The following is a 5,611-nucleotide window of genomic DNA, read 5'->3' as shown; positions in this document are numbered from 1 at the left end:
AACTGCTGAATCACGGCCGTACTTTGAATTCCCAGAAGAAGAAAAACAATGAAGAAGGTTTTCACAGAACCACCTCAATCAGGTGACCTTTGACCCGTATACACAACAACGCCACAGGTGAGACAAAAACCCCTCATGAAATCGCTGTTATTCACCTCATATTTGTCCAAACCTGGTCGTTCAGGATGCTTGAAAACAATCAGAAGAAGTACAGTAGGCGTCTCCTCTTTCCTCCGAGGACAGAAACAACGAGCTTACTCGGATTACCCGGCGCGAGCGATTCCCTCCGTCAATCCCAATTTTCCTCCGTCTAAATCCCAAATTTATGCCTCCATTTGCTCATTTCTGAACAGGAGATTACCAACCGGGTGGCTGTTGTCACCAGCTCCAGAGGAGGTGGCCAACAAAAGCCAGAGAAACACAAAAACATGCGACGACGACAGCAACAACAACAACAACAACAACGCCCGCGCCGGCGTCTCAGGCTGAATAGGTGGTCTCTGCTCTTGTTGGTTTGTCTGATTTATTGGTATCCCTCACTGGGGAGCTTCGTCTTTCATCAGACTGTCAGGGCGACACCAGAACGGGGAGGGGGGGGCGGCTGCAAACGAACGGGGGGGAAGAAGAGGTTATTTCTGCTGACGGGGCATATTTTCTGTCAACAGTTTCTGGCAGATGAGTGTTTGTGATGCTGCCGCTTGCCAAGGAGAGTCTCTCAGCTCCTCAGCCTCCGGTGGAATATTTCCGTCTCGGTTTGAGGCCGCGCTCGTCGCCCCCCCCCCAACCCCCTCTCCCTCCTCCAGCAAAAACTCAAGTCATTACCGCCGATAATTACGGAACGCTCCGTCACGGCCGTCTAGGTAATGGCATCTCTTGCTCTGCTGGCAGCGATAACGCAGGTGGGACGAATCGCAGAAAAACACATCTGATAGCATTGTTATGGTAAAGAAATGGCATTATGATGAAGGCCGGCGCCGCAGCTCGGGGGGAGCGGCGACTCGTCTGCTCTCCACAGGTACGGAGGCGGCCGCCGCTCCGCCCCGCTGCAAACTCTGGCCGTTTTTCTTGATTTCACTTCCTGCAAATCAGCATGAAATTTGCTTAATTATCAGCTGCAGATCAACAAAATATTAAGAGCTGTCCGCTGTAATCCTGTTCTTGCTCCGTGCGGTTCCTCGACTCTTCTTCCCGGTGTTTACGCGGGATTGGACACGGTGGCGTCGTCCCGGCGATCCCGCCGATCCGGGCGATGCGGCGCGGCTTCGGCGAGAACAGCCGCGAGAACGCAGCACGTAATCAGCACAACGCGGACCCAATGCTCGTCTCCTTGAGAGCTTGACCCTATTTGTTTGCGCCGAGGTAATTTCATTATACGTGAGATTCCCAGGAGCCGCCGCGAGTTAACACTAAACGCTCACCAGAGAGGGGATAAGCGTTTGGCAAGGCATCAGCAAAGAGACGAGAGGCGGCAGCGCAGCTCAGTAACACTTCTTTCATGTTGACAAATACCATTAGTGTGCAAAGGCTGGTGTTTGTGCTGCATTTCACTGGGAATAATGCTCGCGCCTGAGAGGGGAGGCCGTTCATCAGCCGTGCCACCTACCAGGCCCGACAGCAGCCGTCTGGGATTGGTGCATCACTGTCAGGCTCGCAGGTCCGTTGGAAAGTCACCGTGTTTCTTTACTTCTGCCATCAAACAGCCAGGAAATGATGATGAGACAATGTTTTCATTAAAAAATTCACCTTTTCTGAAATTTTAAGCTGTGAAGACGGAAATACTTGCCTGACAATTCATACTTCACACATCCACCAGGGGGCAGTGACTCAACCGCTGATAAACAATGCGACAGAGGAGGAAGTTGTTTTATTTGTGCTAATTCTCTGTGAAAACCATTTATTTTAGCTTTTGACAGCCAACGACGACCAAAAATGGACTTGAAACTGACACCACGGAAGATTTGTTCATAAGAATCAACGTTAGCATCGATAGTTAGCGAGAGCAAAGCTAAAACGGCCGGGTCGGGGCAAATGAAGTTGAGGTGGGGTGTTCCTACTAGGACTAAAACTAAAGACTATTCTGATGGCCGATTAGTTATCGACTGTAGAGGAGCCAGAGGGGGGTTAGGGGGCGGGCGCCCCGGGGCCCACAAGCTCATAGGGCCCAATGACAGGCCCCCGTTTTGTGTGATACGTTCATATATAATCGTAAATTTTAGGCTATAATAACGATAAAATGTGCATTGTGCGGCCAGTGTAGGCTAATTCTTACTTTACAACTGTCCTGATCAGGGCTGTGAGCCAACGCTGATTGGATGTAAAGCCTGATTTATGGTTCTGCGTTAAATCGACGCAGAGCCTACGCCGTAGGGGACAGCGCAGTCTACAGCGAGGTTACGCGGCGACGCGCACTTTACTCTGCTTTCTGCAGCATAGGCCTATAGGCTTGGCTCAATAAAAGTGAGAATAAATGTTGTTTGATGGGTAGGATGAGGTGTTGAACGTTAAAATGACTATCATAAGGGCCCATCGAGAATGCTCCGCCCCCTCTGTACTGAGACCCGCACTCCGCCACTGGTCATCGACTATTGAAACTTTAAGATTAGTCTTATTGGATTACGAATTTAAAGCTTAGAGTTGAGTTTAAATGATGTGCTAATTCAAAATGAAAGACAAGAAAGATGGAAACAAACTCCATATTGTTTGCAGGTATTGTTTACCTGCCGCGGTGCAACTCTCAGCAGAGATAGGAAGGGAGAGATGCCTCACTCTTCATTTTTTCGACAATTGACAGTCGACAATTAAATTCGTCAGGGACTATTTTGTTTTATTGATTCATTTCGACGACATGGACTAATCGTTGCAGCCCCAGCTCCTACTTAGTGCGCCACATCTGGATTAAACAGCGATGGGCGGAGTCTGGGTTGCTCTGCTCTCGCCCGACGTGCACACAGAAGTACCAGCGGTAACATTCTCGTCTCACTTCACCGCTGCACAGTTTAGTCTTCACGGGTTAATTGAATTTTGCATTTCCAAATAATATACTTACAAAATAAAGCAATCCACATAAGACATTTAACGCAATAACACCTGGCAGCAGCTGTTGCGTTCATGCTTTATGGCAAATTAACGTGTGGGCGGCCACAGAAGCTGCTGGGATGCTGGTTAGAATCCCAGAAAGTCTGCCACCGTCTGCCGCCTCACCTTGCCTGCACGTGTTTCATGTGGCTGCTTGTAACTGCTGTGTGCAGATGTGTCGGTGTCTGAGAGTCCCACGAATGTGTATGTGTGTGTTTTAACTGTTTTCTGGAGGGGTGGAGGTGGGGGGGCGTGGGGGGGGGGGGGGTGAACACACACATAAAACACTGAGGTTGGAAACATTCTGATGTCGACAGCGAAGCAAGAAATAAGAAACACATTTAAATCTTTGGCGCCGAGGACAGTGTTCTGGGGCCAGGCGAGATCACCACAACGAGCCCCGCATCGCGTGTGACAGAGTGCATTGTGGGATTGCTCTTTATCCCCGGCGCACACAACAGCGGCCCGAGAGAGGTACGTCCCATCCGAGGACACGCAGTCGGTGCAGGTTGTACCTATTAGAGCAGCTTAGTAACTCAAGAAGCAGCAATTTAAGAGCAGAAGAAGAAGAGGGAGGATTTGGGACGAGAGCAAATCTAATGCCTTAATTCAGGAGGGTCTCCCAAAGACAGCTTTGAGGATTGGACGGGATGACAGGCGGCCCCCGTCTTCACAGAGGTGGGAACGGGCGCGGTGGTGGGACTTCCTGGATGCCAGACGTCGTCCTGGTTAGATTGTACCCAGGGAGGAAGAGGCCTCCTTTGCTCAGAGCTCACATTTATTCCCACTAAAGATAAACATCTGTCGAAAAGGTGAAAACTATGAATGCCAAAACACACTCAGACTTCATAAATGCTGCGTCAGCACACTTGTAGGCAACGTTTTGAACGTTTACACGTCCACATTCAGCCGAGCACGGAGGTGAAGGTGTGATGATTTGGGGTTGGTTTGTTTTTGCAGCAACAGAAACAGCAAATCGGGTCGAGCTTATTCAACACTTCACCAAGAGGCCACGTCGGGTTTGATGAGCTGTCACCGTCCTGTAATGGAAAAAACGTGCAGTTCCTGGATATTCAATTCAATTCAATTTTATTTATATAGCGTCTAATACAACAAAAGTTGTCTCTAGACGCTTTCCAGAGATCCAGAACAATACCCCCGAGCAATTATTACGACCATTGGCTACCCGTTAAATTCAGAATCCAATTTAAAATTTTATTACTTGCGTATAAAGCCCAAAACGGCTTAGCTCTGCATTATTTGCAAGACCTGATAGTGCCTTATGTTCCTGGCAGAGCTCTCCATTCTCGGAGTGCAGGTTTACTCGTAGTTCCTAGAGTATCCAAATGTAGATTCGGAGGGTGGGCGTTCTGCTATCAGGAACCATTACTATGGAACCAACTTCCAATCTGGGTTAAGGAGGCTGACACCACCTCCACCTTTAAAACTAAACTTAAAACCTTTCTGTTTAGGTCATACGGTCATACGATTATTATGATCACTAGAGGGCGGCTCCAAAGAAATCAAGCATTTTCTCTTATTTCTTTATGATTATAATTTTCTCTTATTTGCCATCTAACGTTTTTATCTCCAGACGTGCATGAGGGAGGGTCAAGGTTTCCGTAGCGACACATATGGGAAGTGGCGTCCATTTCGATGACACATTCGGCTCTTGTTGTCTATAAATCTTTAAAAGGAGCGATGATTTCTTCTGGAGGGAAGAGGCCTCGATTTTTTCCCGAAGACACTTGCGAGGGCCGCAGGAGACGACACGGGGAACGCTGTACCACCCTACTGTACTCCCCACCCTCAGCTTTCAGTTTCTGTGGTTAGCAACAGGGACAGAACCCAGGAAACTGTATCCTATCGCTTAAATGGTTAAGTATTTTATAAGTAAAATGCTTCCAAATGCCTCTCAAAAACCTTCCAGACCACACTAAAGACAAAAATGAGGTAATATTACATTTCTGAACAGTCCCCAGTACGATACCCCAACTCTGCTGTAATTGCATCAGAAAAATGGTGCGCGAGTCTCTCTGTTACATGTCAGGCCGTCCGACTTGGCAGAAGCGGCTCTCATTAGGAGTGTGGGAGAGAAAAGTTGCAAAATGTTTCCCAGCTGAAACCTCGTATGCAAACGTGAGGGGAGACAGGAGGCGGACGCACCGGGTCGTCCTGAATCGTCTATACGGTGCAGAGCCGGGTGGCATCTGCTGGGTCGCGGGCGTGAACTCGGTCCGCGGAGCACAGCGGGCGTCCACATTTACCCAAACTCTGACATGGATGGAAGTAAATGAGTCATAATGAAGTGTGATAACACAAGATGTAACCCTGGAGTCACGTGGCAGGAAATAAGAATGACAGAAAAATGAAATAATCAAGGTTTTGGGACGATATCATGAAAGTCCAGATCCTCAAACTGACCGAAAAGCTGTGGGAGGAGCTGAACAGAGCGAATAAAATATGAAGCAAAACCACGTTAGACACTAATAAAGTCCACTTCCAAGTATTGCTGCTAAAAGTTGGGTCCACAAGC

The sequence above is a fragment of the Cololabis saira genome, chromosome 24, assembly GCF_033807715.1.
Source record: "Cololabis saira isolate AMF1-May2022 chromosome 24, fColSai1.1, whole genome shotgun sequence".
NCBI classification, from domain to species: domain Eukaryota; kingdom Metazoa; phylum Chordata; class Actinopteri; order Beloniformes; family Belonidae; genus Cololabis; species Cololabis saira.
Note: the sequence above shows the minus strand (reverse complement) of the source record.